Genomic DNA, 17,668 nt, shown 5'->3' with positions numbered 1-17,668 from the left:
GCCCCCGCTTCGCGGGTGGCGCTCGAGACTGTCAGTGTCCCTGTGGAGTTAAGCTCACTACTGGAGTAGCTGGGAGCCAACGCGCTGTTTGGGGGCATTCTTCCTGGTGATCCGGCCGCAGAGGAGGTGAGAGGCGCGGCGAGCGGGACTGCGAGGTCCAGCATCCCTTGCAACATCGTCAGCTGGTTCCTCTTCCCGCCGCGCCGCGCCCCCTCCCAGTGCCACGCCCGCCCGCCTGGAAAGCTCTTTACCTCTCGCGGCCCCCGCTTCGCGGGTGCCGCTCGAGACTGTCAGTGTCCCTGTGGAGTTAAGCTCGCTACTGGAGTAGCTGGGAGCCAATGCGCTGTTTGGGGGCATTCTTCCTGGTGATCCGGCCGCAGAGGAGGTGAGAGGCGCAGCGAGCGGGACTGCGAGGTCCAGCATCCCTTGCAACATCGTCAGCTGGTTCCTCTTCCCGCCGCGCCCCCTCCCAGTGCCACACCCCCCTGATATACTTAGGTGCACCTGGGTACGCGCATCGCGGGACGCGCGCGGTGCGATCCCCGGGGCGAAGACCGGGCAAAGAGCGGGCCGTTTTAGGCCGTTAGAGGCCGGCAGAGACCGGACTGGGCCACCCCTCTGACGCTCTCTGCCCCACAGCCCCTCTCCACTTACTCCATAATGGCGACCAGAACCTCACGGAGTAAGTCTGCCCAACAAGGTTTAAGTACTTCGGAATTTTTTTTCCCAAAGGCGAGTATCCAAGCTAGTAAATGTCAATCAGTCACAGAAACGCACCTCGAGATGGGTCCCGAAAGCGTGTTTCTGGATCAAGGGGATACCTTTCCAACAGATGTTAGCACACCCATTCCACTGGACGTCACTCATATGTCACTAATGGACAGTAATGATCAGACCATAGAGTCGGTCCTTCAGCAGTTAAGAACTCCTTTGACGCAGAGGGATAGGAACTCCTCCCGGCCATCTGGGGCTTCTGACCACTCTGCCATTCCGGACAATATGGGAACAAACTCGCAGGAAGCGGGACAGGCTGCCCTGCTCGCAGAGCCTGCAGGCAGCGGAATGGAACAACCCCCAAAAAGGAAAAGGTCCAGGAAACCAAAGAAGGCAAAAAGGGCCAAAGTTGATATAATTGAGCCAAACCAGGATGTCAGTACAGACATTTCGGCCTCCCCTGAGCTTATCCTATTAGGGTCTAGGTCAGATCACTCGGGCTCTCCAGCACCTGCGGCCCTACCATCGACCTCGGGCCCATTTATCTTTGGCGGGGCAACTTCTAACAGCACTGATACAATAATTAATTCACTCACAGTAACCATTAAGAATTTGTTAACCCCCATCTCAGCCAAATTGGACGCCATAGAGAGTAGACTTAAGGCCTTGGAAAACCTGCATATAAGGAAGAGCCCATTGGTCAGCTACAAATGCTCCTGTAGCTCCCCAGGTTTGTTCTGGGAATAGACCGCTGTCCTCTGCACTGTCCCAGGTCCCTCATACGGTACTGCAGAGCACAAATGGTGCGTCTGCTCCTCAGACGCACCCTTTGCCACCTTCAGCGCCTAGGCCCCCTGTCCCGGCCCCTAGGAGATCTAAGCAACCTCCTGCGCCACAACCAGGGGTGGCAGTGAACTCTACCAATGGCCCCACTGGTGGTATCACTCCCCCCCTTGATAGGCGCAGGGTGGTCAATCTGCCCCCAGAAGCAGTCCCATACACGGCAATCATGGTGGGAGTACCTGAGTTAACTGGCGATACAAGGGAGCCTCAAGACTCCTTACGAAATAAGGTTATAAGTTGGCTTAGTATTAATAGGCCGCTGCCACCAAATCTGAAAGGTGAGGTTTTGATGGTAAGGAGGATCCCATGGATTGGCCTTACCCCAAAGAATAGGGCAGGGGATTGTATCATCGTAAGTTTCAAAAGCCCACATGTCGCCAACTACATTTGCAACTGGCTCGTAAGGCCTGACAAGTCCAACATTGAATTAGTACCCCTATCACACTTCTACCCTAATGTTAGTAACACGGAGGTAGGGAGGGAGAAGGGGTGGACTAGAGTAGGCTTTGCTGTAGATGGCTCACGTTACAGACCAAGGCATTACTTACCACCTGGCCAGGCCAACTTTATACATCACAATTGATTTTCCTGCTTAGATCAGGTCGACTGACCACAAACCGGGGAGACTTCTTCTAGCCCTGGGAAGATGGTGGATGAGGTGCAAAGTTGGGTGGGATTGAGTATAGCCCCTGTAACTGAACATGGCCCGCAGGATACCGCTAAAGATCGAACGGTTATCATGGATGATAGTCTGGGTCAACAGGGGCCCCCACCAAACACCGGGTCTGACCATATCTTGCAAACTGGGGTGGCGGAATTGGTTGGGCCATCCGCCATCGCGGTTTGCAACATTGCTTCGCCAGACACTTACCCATCCATAGCCGTTGTGCAACCTCCTACTGGAGGTCAAGGTACCCTACCATCAGATCCGGGGCTGAGAATTCTCTCCTGGAATGTGGCAGGAATTGCAAATAAGGAAGGCTCACCGGAGTGGGATCAGCTAGTAGGTAGCAATGACATCCTCCTTTTCCAGGAAACATGGGCGAGGGACACCCAAACTAGGAGAGGGTTTGAAATATTTGAAATCCCTGCCAAATGGAGTGGGAAGGGGAGGCCGTCAGGTGGCTTAGCAATCTGGATTGCGAGTCACACTGGGTGCCAGGCAGAACAGGTGCATACGTTCTCGCAGGACATTCAGTGTGTTCGGCTCACATGGCCTGGCAAACCACAGTGGGCTATTGTTAACGTCTACTCGCGACCAGTTGCCGCGCCAAATGAATCACCGACCCTAAACGATCTATCCTCCTTCTTGGGTCAACTTCCGGGAGACTTCAAGGTGGTGCTTGGAGGAGACTTCAATTGCCACTTTGAACCCCTGGAAGGCCTACTGGAGGGTGCCCTTACGGCCAAGGATGACTACTGGGGGGTTCCACCCTCGTCCTCCCCCCACCCCAAAGCCTGGTCCCCCCTAGCAATACAACTCATGTCCCTTACCCTGAACTACGCACTGAGGGCTTGCAATGGTCGCACCCCTTCCGATACCCCCTCAGTGTGTACTTTTAATAGAAGGGGCCATGAGTCGAGGCTAGACTATATCATGCTAGATATTACGCTCTGGCCAAAAGTCCTCAACTTTAGGGTAATAAATAGGTCTGATAGTGACCACAATGCCCTTTGCTTAAACATCCATTGGCCTCTGCCCCCAGTGGGCATATCCGTAGAAAGTGGAGGAGAAGACACGGGGGAATTGCTCCTTACAACAAACAGGCGCCGGGTTAAGTGGGGAAAGCTTGCGAGCTCAGAAGAGGCCATCAGCAAGCTATATGAGTTGGCACTCTCTAGGTTCATGGAGGTGGACGTACTTCTAAATGAACCAAGTACCCCAGAATATAATGAGAAATTGGGCAACATACATCAGGACCTAGTGAGGGACTTGGCCGAGGTATTTCACCCGGCGGTGCCAACCCGAAAGAAAAAGACCCACGTTCCCACCTGGTATACCTCCTCCTGTAGGGCAGCAAAATCTGAACTTATTGCTGCAATAAAAGAGGGGTCAAATAAGGCCAAGGTACGTGACCTAAGGAAGCATTACAAATCAGTGATGGCGACTGCTAGGACCGAGTGGGACTGGAACCATTGGCAGGACCTTCATGATGCCCTAAAAGTCAGGGACTCCCGGAAATTCTGGGCCCTTGTAAACAACGGGATAGGGGAACTTAAAAAAGCAATCGAACCTAACATCGCCCCCGTGGTTTGGGAGGCCCACTTTGGGGTACTTTACCAAGACACTAACTCCTGCCCTGATACAGCCCTGTTAGCGCCCTTAGGCTCCCATGACTCTCATATGGAACTATCCCTGGGGGAAGTGGAGGTGGCCCTAGAGCACTTATCGCTGGGGAAGGCGCCAGGTCTGGACAGGTTACCCGGGGATCTTTTTAGGCACCAGCCGGACATCTGGGGCCCATACCTTCTCATCCTTTTTAATGCCATTCTAGGAGGTATGGCAATCCCCGGGTCCTGGCTGGGGGCAGAGATTGTTCCGATCCACAAGAAAGGATCCACTCTGCTCCCCGCCAACTACAGGCCTATTAGCCTAATAGATGTACCCCAAAAGCTTTTTGCGCGCCTCATCCTTAACCATCTCCTGGACTGGGTGGAGGACAATGACATCATGAGCCCCCTCCAGGCTGGCTTCAGAAAGAACACGTCGACCATGGACCAGATCTTCCGCCTCCTCCTCCTATATTGGAAGACGGTCACGTTGGAGGGAGGAAGGCTGTACATGGTCTTCGTGGATCTGAGGTCAGCCTTTGACCTAGTCCCAAGAGGAAAACTATGGGAGGTTTTGCAAAAGCTAGGAGTACCCCCCCCCCCACCTCCTTAGCATTATCATCAGGTTGCATGAGAACAACTATGCACAAGTGAGGTGTGGGAGGGATGGCAAGCTCTCGGGCAAATTCCTGGTCCGTCGAGGAGTCAGACAGGGCTGTGTCTTGGCGCCGACCCTGTTCTGTCTTTTCATTAACAGTGTCATTCAACATCTTGACACTGTTAAGGACAATGATGCTCCGCTTTTGGCAGGCAGGAGGGTCCCGGCAATAATGTTTGCTGACGATACCCTCCTGCTTTCCAAATCCCCCATGGGGATCCAGAGGATTGTGGATGGTTTCGTCCTTTTCTGTCGCCAACATGGGCTGGAGGTGAACACGGAAAAAACTAAGTTCATGATCTTCAACCCACCCGCCAAAGCTAGACCCAATCCTAAACTGGGGGATGTTAGTCTTGAGAGGGTCTCAACCTTTATATATTTGGGGGTAACACTCCAAGAAAACTTATCATGGGACTGCCAGATAGCGAGATCCAGGCTGAAACTTTCCCAGCTATCGGGCGCACTCCTGAAGGTGGCTAACAAGTCCACCTTTAAGCCTGTAAGCCCGGCCCTGGAAACATACAGGTCCCAAGCGAAGGCAGCAGCCATGTATGGTAGTGAGTTGTGGGGACACAAAGCAGGGAAGGTTCTGGGAGGTGTGGAAAATAGTTTTCTGAGACGCTTACTTGCTCTCCCGCAAGGTACGCCACTCCTCCCCTTAAGACTCGACTTGGGCCTTCCCTCTATTGCTGAAGATCTCCTGTTGAAACCCGTGAAGTTTTGGCATCGGATATGGACCACCGAGGAACTGCATCACTACAGACAAGACCTTATTCATGTAATGAGGCTGAATGCGAACAGCAAAATTCCTTGGCTGGCTTTTATCAAGGCGGAACTGTTTAGCTTGAACTTGCCAGACTTATGGGATGATCCAGCCCAGGGTTGTCAAAGGATCACGCGTAAAACTCTTGCACAGCTGTATAAAAACAAAAACCTCGCTGACATGGACAATGCTCATAATAGCGGCACCTTGACGGGAAGTTTTATGGAATCCAAAAATTCTTATGCTTTTGAACCCTTTATGGATTTTATTTTTCCCCTCTTGGCAAGGAAATTGTTCCTCCAATGGAGGTTTGGTACACTCCCCACCAAAGTATTTACCTTCAAATGGTCCTCAGGGGGTGACAAACTTTGCCCATGCTGTAAAGCCCAGGATGAAGATGACCTACACATAATGTTTGTTTGCCACGCTTATCAGTGTCCCAGGAAGCGTTGGATAGCACCGTTGTGTCGGAACCTGGGCTTCAGGAAATACTTGCAGGCCTACAGGGTCATGAAAACTAACACTCTGGGCCATATTGTCTTTGCTGTTTCAAAATTCTTAATGGCAGCATGGATAATAAGGAAGAAAATGTCCCCCTGAACTGGTACTACCTTGCATTCCCTACCCCATGTGGGTCCAGTAGAATTGTTACATGTAAATATTGTGTTTTAAATATATGTATTGTATTTTATTGCATCTTTTATGGCCTATGTGGCCGAAATAAAGAATTTTTGGAATTGGTTTTTCTCTTGTCATGCTTGCTTTTTGCCTAGAGGGAGGTGCCTAAGAAGGGAATAGGGTTTTCCCCCTATGAACTTCTGTTTGGCCATCCTGTTAGGGGACCATTCTGTCTTGTGAAAGAGGGTTGGGAGAAGCCTATCCAGGAAACCAAACAGGATATTGTGGACTATGTACGAGGTCTAAGGTCCAGCATGGCAGGGTACATGGCAGAAGCTTTCAAAAATCTTGAGGCCAGCCATCAGCTTCAGAAGCACTGGTATGACCAAAAAGCTGCACTGGTGAAATTCCAACCAGGGCTAAAGGTATGGGTTTTGGAGCCTGTGGCACCAAGGGCCATCCAGGGCAAATGGAGTGGCTCTAACACCACCTTAGAAAAGTAAAGTAAGGTCACCTACTTGGTAGACTTGGGCGTAAGCAGGTCCCCCAAAAGGGTGATCAATGTGAACCACCTAAAGCTTTTCCATGATATAGTAAACATGACCATGCTGAGTGTTATTGATGAGGATCAGGAGACTGCGAGTAAACTTCTCCCTGACCTTCTCTCTTACTGCCCCAAAGATGGGTTAGTGGATGGAGTGGTCTATTCAGACATCCTCACTGCCCAACAGCAAGCTGACTGTAAGCAAGTCTTACAGTAGTAGAATAAGCTCTTCTCCTCGACCCTTAGTCAAACAAACTGGAGTGCCATGATTAGGCCTGGGCAGTGAACTTTGCTCCGTTTGCGGAGGTTGCAGAGTTTTCAGCATTCCGCAGACCTCACGGAGTGCAGAAAACTCAGCTTTACGATATGCAGCAGAGTTTTTTCCCTGTGGTAAGTTCGCAATCATGAGCGGTAAGTTCGCAAGTGGTAAGTTTGCGAGCACGAGCTGCAGTTCGGGTAGAATTTCTACCCAAGCGGCAGAAAAAGCAGCACAAACTGCAGTTCCCATTGCACTTTGCTACTCGCGGAACTTCGCAAAGTTTTTTTATAACTTTGCGGAGTTCCCCCTAGCAAAACTCTGCAATCTACGGCCAGACCTACCCATGATGTGGACACTGGGCACATTGTACCTGTCAAAAGCAAACTTTATCGACTTTCTGAACATGTTAAGGAGGGCATCAAATCTAGGGTCAGCAAAATGCTGGAGATAGGGGTTATTGAGAGCCCCTGGGCTATCCAGTGGTTTTAGTCCCCAAACCTCATCCATAGGGTGGAAAGAGAGAAATTAGGTTCTGTGTGGACTAAAACAAGACTAAATTCTGTCACCAAGTAAGATACTCACCCCATACCAAGAGCTGATGAGTTGACAGACAAATTGGGTGCAGCCCATTTCTCAGTACCTTTGACTGAACTGCAGGGTACTGGCAGATTGGAATGGCCCCAGGAGCCAAAGAAAAAACAGCATTCTCCACACATGATGGACATTATCATTTTACTGTTATGTCCTTTTGTTTAAAGAATGCCCCTGCTACCTTCAAATGGTTGGTGAACCACACCTTGCAGGATTGGAGGGTTTACTGCAGCATATCTTAATGATATTGCTGTCTTTAGCTCCACCTGGCAGATTCACCTGATCCACCTGGGGGAAGGTTTTAAAAGCCCTGAAAATTGCAGACCTAACTATCAAGGCATCCAAAAGGTAGATAGGGAAGACAAAAGTTGTATACTGTTGCCACCTTCTTGATGGAGGCCAAGTGAATTCACAAAAGAGAAGACCCCACTTAGTTCCAGGGAACAGGGTACTATCAACAACTTAAGTCAAAAGGGAAATCCCTGGACTACATCATTTATCTCCACACTCTATCTCACATACGCATCGGTCACTAGAGCAACACAAATGTTATTATATATCATGCCAACACAGAAATATGACATTTACAATCTTCGTATTTTATTAAAAACTTATACAGTGTTGTCAAATTTCAACAAATTAATTAGTGTTACTTACAGGTGCATAATAGTAAAAAAAAAAAATGTATAAAAATATAATAATTCAGTTACCACAGTTTTAAAGTGCATAATAAATCACAAAAACAACCCCTACAACCTGTAGGTAAAATGTGTTCCCTACTACTGTTTTATCCTGACCCAATATCCTCATACGATTTTGAAACAAAGAGATAAAGATCACAGTATCCAAAATCAAGGTATATCTGCTATCTGGTTGGGTTTCTGTTGGGTTCTATTTATCTGTGCGTCGACGCGTTTCGGTGTTGTCTCACTGATAAATTATCACTTTCTTCAGGACAGCGAAATTCATGGGGTTCATCATTAATACATATCCTTTATCAAAGGGAAGGATGGCAATGTTTTAATTCCTTCCTTATTCTTTTTCTTAATCGCCCTATCTGGGACTGATGATTTCTGGTACAAATAGATCACCCTTTTTGATTCAGGGCAGCGTTTACTCAATAGTGGACCATTGTTATAAGTCCTATTGCGCTCCTCTCTCTGATGTCATGTATTTGTACTTCACCTATACGGTTTCTTCATGCAGTTTGCCCAGGTGAAATATCACTCTCTATTCTTCCATAGATGTTTTTGATGCACTCTCCTGGTCTTTGTTCTAGTAGATGTATTTCTTATTTTAAATTAAAATCATCACATCGAGGTATGGCGTTTTCTTTCTACCGTGCAGCGAACCAGATATGTTCGGAATATGCATAGATACACGCGTAGAACGAGGTAGACGCGCCTTCTAGAACGAGGTAGACGCGCGTATCTACGCATATTCCGAACATATCATAATACAAATGAAAGGTGAAAATCCTAAACTTTTGAGGTGGTTCATCTCCCTACAGGGAATGGACTTTACAGTGGAACATGGTCCTGGGACTGCCCATGTCAATGCAGATGGACTTTTCAGGTTCTTCCACTTAGACATTGAAGACTCTCTAGGGAAAGGTTAGTCTCATCCTCTTTCGTTTGGGGAGGGGTAGTATAGGAAAGTGTTTTTTGCATGGGTGCCCCCCAATTTTTCCTAATGTTGATGCACTTTGACTTAGTGTGACTTGGGGTCCTGCCAACCAGGTACCCAAGGGCCTATGTATTCTCCCTAAACTGTACTGTTGCAAAACTCAATTGGCAACTATCTGGATACATGTAAGCCCCTTGTAAATTATACCATAGGTACCAAGTGCACTGAGACAAGGGATGGCCTCTAAGGGCTGAACACTTTTGTGCCACCCTTAGGTGCCCTGTACCTTTACACAAACACACACTGCCATTGCAGGCTGCGTATTTTGGTGCGGAACAAAGTGAACAGTCAACATGACACACATCCCAGTGTGCCAGGCTTTCAATCCATTGTCCTGGCATAGGTAAACCACCTCTCTAACTGAGTGCACAATACCGGTGGTGAAGGTACAAGTGCATGATCCCTGTACCCCTACAGTGTCTACATCAATTCTAGACATTGTAAGTGCAGTAGTGCAATAAAGAGCATATGATATGGAAATTTGTATCAAAGTTCTCATCATATTAAACCCACACTTATACCAGTGTGGAATTTAATGAAAAATGCACTCAGAGGGCATCTCAGATATGCCCCCTGAAAAAACGACCTAACACTGGTGCCCTGGCTGGGTGGCTGCTCACCAGGTTCCACCACCATACAGTTTCTGGACCCCTGGGTCGAGACCATTCCGATCTTGGGGTCCTGAAACAAAGCAGATCATGGGCCGATGTGCCAAGCCACCTCCCAAGGATGGGTGTGGGTCCACGAAGGGGTACCTTCGAAGGCATGCTGCCTTTTTGAGCTACCCCAGCAATTTGCTGCTCCCAGCAATTGGGCCCCACCAGTTCTGAACCCCACTTTTGATAGGAGAATCAGCTGGAAAACCAGAGGAGAGGTGTGCCCATCTTTGCCAACCCCACCCCTCAGGTGAGGCAGGCGAGGTGAGGCACAACTCTGAGTCCCTGCCATCTTGCAGATCTCTCACTGGAGGGTAGCATAATAAGGGGTGTACCCATTCCAAGGAAAGGACCCATTGGTCCCGACCTGTACCTACGTGTAACGCCCCTAAATTTAGTATTTAGGGGCAACCCCGAACCTGGCCTCTGTAGACCAGATCCAACAAGAAGAAACAAGAAGAAGTAGGATCGAACAGCTGAGAGACAAAGAGGATGATACCAATGACTTGGCCCCAGCCCTACCAGCCTGTCCTGACCTCGGAATCCTCTAGCAAATCCTAGTTGTGCCCTGCAGCCAACAGTGAACAGCCCTCAAGAACCTGGGAGACCTGCCCTGCCTTTGCGATTAAAAAAAAGACTTTGTCTCCCGTGAGCACCTGACTTGCTCAAGATCAACTGACTCTGACTCTAGCCGACTTCGTGAGTCCCCCACCACTCAGCACCCGGCCCATTGAGCTCAAACCAAGTGGCCCAACACCCTAAGGAGGTCCTCCTTATGATCCTAGGCTGTATTATGGTGACCCTTGAACCCCCTCAAGCTTCTAGCCCGAGTCTGCAGCCATGATCTGATAGTTCCCCTCCAACTGCAACCAAAGGAGACACCAGGACCGTCTCTCTGACCTGGGTGGACCAAGAAGCCCAACTGAGACCGCCCAACCAACTCCATCTGTGAGCACTTGTGGTCACAAGACTACAACTCCCAAAAATCCCATTCGCTTACCCTATTGTTGACTGCCTTTCAGGATTCCCCCACCAAATCTGTACCTTGGACCAAAAACGAAGGTCTCCACTGACAAACCCGGGGATCTCCAACAACCACATCCTATACCTGGGCTTCTCTGTGCCGCTGGCGGTGTTGTTCTTGTGCTGGTTATTGGGCACTTCAGTGCCAACCTCGACACAAGGAGGTTTTTGTGTTCCTCCTCCCCAGTCCCCAAACCAACAACCTTACTTAGCCCGTTGGCTAACATGTGGTCCCTGCACTCTGCACCTACTGCCTCTGTGCCGCTGGTGGTGCGAACTGAGTGTCCATCTGACCAAGTCCAGCTCACGCTCCGTAACTTAATTTTTGTTCTTAGAAATCGTCAGCACACATCACAGGTGTATCAACAATTTGTTAAGTGCACGATGTAAGCAAAAATTATACACAAGTTATTTCAATTGTTATTTTCCTTCTCTATCCTTTTGGTCTTGCTTCAGACAGCCAACATGTGTTTCGTCACTTACAATGGGAAATCGTCCCTCGACTTTCTCAAGGCTATGTCCTTTTTGATAAAGGCCTTTCTTTTGTGGTGATATTTCCAACCCACAAAGGGATTCAGTATCTTGTGAGACGTCAATAAGGCAGTTCATGCATCTGAGGGATCCTATTTTGTCCCCAAATCTTGAGCTCATGAGTCTGACGGTCTCGTCCCAAACGCCACTCTCCATGTAGCTCGAGTATGAGAACACCTAATGTTTGTTCTTACAGGACATAGAGTGTTTTGTGAGTAACCCTGCAAAACTGTAATTGTATTACAACACGCATTAACTTCTTTCCTTTCTCTTAGGAAATGTACATATCATATTCAGCATGCCAGCAATTGGCCTTGACAACATGCAGAAGCACTACAGGAATCATTTTTATGAAGACAATCCTGATGCATACATGCTCACAACTTCACCTTGTCCACTTTACTAGAGTCCCAGTGGGGATATCAGGATAAACAATTGTGATTTAAAACCTGTTTGATGACTAGGATTACGAGTAAATGGGGGACTTCCCCATAATGTGCAACTCCCTGTTTCTATGCTATTCTCCGCATGGGTCTCCACCAACAAACACTGCAGTGATCAAAGGCCTGTGTATATCACTTGAGTCACTATGACAGTAATCAAATTAAATTGAACAAACGACCCTTGTACATACATACAAGTGTTCTTGTATATTTCCTTAGCCCTGAAGAAGTCACAGGGTAATTCCATGTAACAGCTCCGAAACACGTGTTGGCTAAGAATCAGCAAAAGTAAAGTGCAGATTGGACTTCGCGTACAGATGAAACTTGAATAAATAACCTTGAAAAGCACAAGACAAATTAATTGTGATCTATAAATTTACCATTTATGGTTGCAACTATCATATGTGTGCAGAGGATTTGCATTTACTGTTTAGTTGTCATTTTGACCACACATTGGGGGGGATCTGGTGGTTTTCCCTACCTTAGTCCACCGTACCTGATTTCATGCGTCATGCAACTCTTATGTGACAAGACCTTAAAGCACCAATTTCCTATTTCCCACCACCAACTTTGTATAGCCTATATTGGGGTACATTCAGGCTCATAACACCAACTCATCATCTGACTGGATGACAAAATTAACAAATGCTAATAAATGCCTGTCTAAAAACATAAAATACATTATTAAAATATGAGTATAAAAGCATCTAAAAACATGGTATGTGGTAAAAACAATGCAAAAGTAAAAAAGCTCTAAAAGTCTTCTAAATAGTTAATATACTGTTAGACAAACTGAGCACGCCAAAAGCCATAGTGTTCAGTAAGAGCAAGAGAGAAAAATGAAACAAAAATTATTCTGTCGAATTCCAATTTGGGTTGTTTTGAAAAGAGGCTGAATTGTTCACATCACACAGAGAGCCACATTTTTGTGTCTTATGTGGGAGACACAGGATTACTGCAGCTTGCCTTCACATATGACGGTCCCTATACCACCTATTGGATCAGGTCAATGGAGCAAAGGTGATCTTCTCCTGTTCCCACAACAGCCACTGAGGAAGAACTTGACCCCTGTAAGCCTGTTGCATAGCCAGTGTCTATTCCAACAGGAGCTGAAGCATCCTGTGGTGGCTTTAAGAATGTTGATATCAACATTGGAATACGCTGAGGACACTGCACTAAGTGGCCCTTTAATGGGCCCAGCAGTACGTCCACATCCCGAGGGGCAACCGATGGAAGTGTTAGATATATATCCAACAAACATTTGTATCTGCAGAATAGGCAGCGAAGCACAAGCAAGACGGAATCAACCCAGACTGATCTGAATGATAGGAATGAATGCTCGCTTAGCTCCCGAAGTCGAGGTGTGTCCAAATGGAGTGCCATGCGTTCACAGCAACGTCATACAAGGAGTGCTTTTTGATCTTTTTGGAAACTGGGACGTCCATTATGTAGCAGGAAAATCTAAACCAGGATACCCACTATAAGTGGTAGGTACAGTGGAAGCCCTCCCAAAACGCTTCCCAATGCGGAGTGTATAAATGAAGGAATAACCCAGAAAATTGTCTGAAAGTTGCTCAACAGTCCAGAACCTATGCTCTTAGGTGCACTATCCCACTTGTATCAGACATGTTAAAGATACAATGTACCATTTCCCCCAAATGTAGCAGGATGTTAATTCATACTAATGAATATATCTCAGCCCAAGATTTTGCAACCTGGAGATTAAAAGCCTCTCAGGCTGAGGTTAAGGCCACATCCTACTGTTGGAGTATAGCTTTCAATCTGCTCAGAGAATCAAACTGTATAAGGGAAACATTCAATGAAGGCCATAGCCATGCCTCCCTGACTGGGTGGGTCGGTGAAAACAATACTTACATACAACAAGTACCCCTTGAACTTACTGTGATAAGATATGCAATGCCAGGCAGCATCCCACAACAGCTGTGATCATTCAATATCACATAACTCCAGTTTGAACACTGGATTGATCACAAGAGCTGGGGATCATTTCCAGTGACATGATAGGTTTGCAACTAAGCATTACAAGCTCATTGAAGCATATTATCCTGACAAATTAGAGACTCACTTAATGAACTCTCACAGTCTAAACCACTGAGAAAGACATCAGTGTCCCCATGCCTGCACCTAAATCTGTACGATAATTCCCAAGATTCATGAATATATTATTTACCCAATGCTTCATACCTGCCTACTTGGTGATACCGTAGACGATATTGAAATCGGAATGTTGTGACTGGCGGTGTTATATGGTCATGGACTAACTATTCTGTGGAGGGTGACTCAGCCACGCTGAAAGGTAATTGGTCAAATTTTTCAATGTGCATTGTTGTCTGTCTTTGTGTTAGATTGTATGCAGAAAACAGAGACGTACAGTTGATATAACGCCAGGGCACATGACCAGAGCACAGTGAGTGTAGCGTCCAGATTAATAATAGAATAGACCGCAATTGCGATTGTCCATGCTGAAGAATAGACAAATCCTGTTCCACTATATTGATTTCAGAAGACACAATGTTGCCCAGTATATAAGTCTGGTCATACCTTTGTCGACCACTGCCAAAGCCTTTTCTAGATTAATCCTGTCAACCTCATGCAATCTCTCAGCAGCCTCCTGTTGCAAGAATTTCCATACTTCATTTTAGTGTATAAAAAGCATGTCTGACGTGGTTTCTGGGGACCTAGCAAAAAATCCCAAAGATCCATGGCATTTGATGATAAGGACAAGTGTTGTTTCACTTGGAACAGTGTTGAGGTTTTATCTACTCTTGGCATAACTTCTCAACACTGTAAGATGTCACCACCCGAGTGTTCTCGTTGTACATAGTGCTGGTCAGGATTATGAATACTAAACGCTTTGGTGGTACCCCTGAATTCTGCCTGACACCCATTTGTGTCGATAGGCCAAACCAACATCCCTTCCAATTGGGGTCTTAATAATTGTATGAACCATCATGTATAATGTCATCTAGCGTATCCTCACTATGTTGTGTATAGTTATGCCACCCCTCAAAGTGTGTAAGTGAGAGGATTTGAGGTATGTTCAAGTCCTTAATCTTGGCTTGTCCAAGATAAGAAATCTGCTCCACTGTGTTGTTCAGAAACATAATCTGCTGTGGAATGAGAATGCTCAAATAATGCCTCAGTTCCCTGAACTTGCCAATCTTTAGTCCTACAGACCGATTTTGTGTCTATGGTGTCCTTCCAGAAGTCAAACACTCGTAAATACAGCTGGTAAATAAAGGAAGCAGTGTATATCTGTTTCATGTTGGTGAGCATATGTTTCTCTGCAGGTGTAGGCGCAATCTTATATTAATAAGATGTCGGGTCTGAAGTGTTAAACCTAGAAAAAAATGCAAACGTCTGTGCAAACGTTTGTGAACTACCTTTGGGTGGTTTCGGGCAATATTCTCATTGATGGTAAGTGAAACATTACGTGGGATACTTGCTTTGTGGTAGAAATTGTATCCATAGTGTTGGTAACAATACATGGTGTCAAAATCAGATGTATCATCATGCAATTCATTACTAGAGAATACAGCAGTTTCTTCCAAATCAGACAGCATAGAATTTACAGTTTCAAAATTCCAATCATCAGAGAAAGTACTGGAGGTGACTCTATCATTCAAAGCAAATTTATACAAATGTGGTATTTTTAAAATTTCAGTGGGACCAAATACATCATATGATACTCTATCCCAAACTATTCCTTCAGGAACAGGACTTCTGTATTGTTCACAAACAACAGGTCCTTTGTTCATGATGAGCCACTGTATGTGGTTTCAAGACCAGGTTCACATGTGGTAATGTGGAGCATTCTGGGAGATAGTGTCAATTTAGTCACTACACCTATCCATAGGACTAGGAAAAGTAGACCAATTGCAATTCAGAGCTTTAGCCTGGGAGAAACAAAAGAAGTGTTTTCAGTAAAAGGTAGAGAAGGTGTATCTTTTGTTTGTGAGAAACAGGAGCTGGCTGGTACTCGAATTCACTTGGATACAGAGAAAAGGTGTCAAAATCGAGGAAGTAGCCAGACGCAGTTCGATCTATCTTTAGTAGTTCAGCAGGTTGTGTGGAACTGGCAGATAGCTCATGTTGAGACATATTCACATAATTGCCAGTGTTAGGCCAAATTGAGATATGTGTTTCATTTGTATTGTGTTGCCGTTCAATTTCAACTGGTGTGAGTTCCATTCCATTGTTGGTAACTCCTTTATTGCATAGAGTATCTTCAAACATTAGTCTTTCTAACTGTACTTCCTGTATGGTAGCGAGAGGAGATCAGCGACTACCCAGGAGCCCATACGGCCTGCTATTCAGTATCGGCCACATAGTATGGCTTGATCAAACCAATAAAGGCAAATCTCTTTTCTTTGTTGCGTGCAAGGGGTGGTAGAAGTACTGTTCTTGTTCCTTCAACAGCCTGGACAGGTACAGATGGCCCAAATTCTTTATTGACCGCAATCCTTTCTTCTGGCCAGGTCCACGATCTTTGGGACCCAGGCAGGTCTTGCCGGAACAGCTTTCACTTCCCCAGTGATGGTGCATTTTACTTGGACATTGCTTTGTAATACCCGGAACGCATTGAGTTCCTGTAAAACAGCCAAATGATCATTGATGTCAATTGCTTTTTCATCTACCACTGTGCTGTCAAAATCAAGGTTGGGTACCCACATTCTAGTCCCAAACAGGACTTTGTATGGAGTACAGCTTCCTAGGGAACATTTTGGCATGTTACTGAGTGCCCTCTGTATCCTATAAAGGTGATTGACCCAACTGCTACTCCAACCTAATGCCCTCGCTGTTATTGCTTTAAGTCCCAATTGTTTTCTTTCCACAATCAAATTTGCATCGGTATGATACAGCTCTGATACTTGTTCCCAAAGCAACTTGCATTTATTGTGCAACCTTTTGAATCTCTAAACCCATTCTGACCCTAATAGTTGGGATACTCATTTATTGACAGGACACAGTAAAATTAGTAACACACAATCAGTGTGGGGAAGTCCTGATCCTTATTTTTTAGTGCCAGTAGCAGGGATTTTAGTCCTGCCAGCTGTGCCATGCATTCTCCTAGGGACTGCGTCTGCGTATTTCTACGTTCCTTTACAATTGCATATTAGGCACTGTATTGATGTTCACTTCCTACGGCAGACTGAGCAGATCCGTCAGTGTAAACTATGTATTAATACTGATCTAGAGGCATTATTTAATTCAGGGGAGGATATTCTTATTCATACTGCAAGAATGCTTGTGTTTTTAATTTAGAGTAAAATGTGTAGTCTACATCTGTTGCTGTGAAAGAGTTAGTCCATTGTATGCATCGTGGATTCAGTGCTTTACCATTTGCAACACTTGCTTTTGTTACAGCCTCTAAAGTTGGTACTGATGTCATGGCAATTATGCGTTTCTCCTGAGCTAATGCTATTTCTCTCACTTCAGCAGTCTGTACTGCTGTCAGTATTTTTTCTGTTGATGCAAAACACATTTCAGCATTTGCATACAAATGGGATTTGTATGTAATGGGTACAGTTTTGCCATCATTAAAGGTAAGGTAGGTGTATCTAGATTGACCCGCGATTACACAGATATCCAAGTTCGTGGTGTATACACATGTGTGTGCAATACCATACAATACAACACGTGTTTGGAAGCTATCATGTCAGCTTGTAAGGAACGTAGTATTTCTTTGTGTTCCTGTCTCCAATGTAGAACTTAAAAATCAGTTCTAATTAAGTCGTAGAAAGGTTTCACCTTTTCTGCTTAATCCAAAATGTATGCTCTGCCAAAATTTAGGAATCCTAAAATGGATTGTAAATTCTTCAGAGTCTTTGGAGGTTGGTGCTGCATGCATTGTTCTATAAATTCAGCTAGGCTTTTCCATTCATTTGAGAGTTTGTATCTCAAAAATAGCACATTGAGGTGGGCAATTTTAGATTTCTTAAAGTTACGTTTGTAGCCCTCAGAGGCAAACCCCAGAATAATGTTGTTCACCCTGTTCAAATGATCCAATAATTCATTGTCTGTCAGATAAATATCGTCTACATAGG

General features: G+C 46.0%; 1 protein-coding gene across 1 annotated transcript in view; it reads left to right on the top strand.

Moving 5' to 3' along the window:
• The window catches only part of QRFPR (pyroglutamylated RFamide peptide receptor), a 563,204-nt gene that overhangs the window by 45,123 nt on the left and 500,413 nt on the right, over positions 1–17,668 (top strand). The gene's annotated exons all lie outside the window — the stretch shown is intronic.

The sequence above is a fragment of the Lissotriton vulgaris genome, chromosome 3_1 (genome assembly GCF_964263255.1).
Source record: "Lissotriton vulgaris chromosome 3_1, aLisVul1.2, whole genome shotgun sequence".
NCBI lineage: Eukaryota > Metazoa > Chordata > Amphibia > Caudata > Salamandridae > Lissotriton > Lissotriton vulgaris.
The sequence above is the reverse complement of the archived record's forward strand: the minus strand, read 5'-3'. Positions and strand labels throughout refer to the sequence as shown.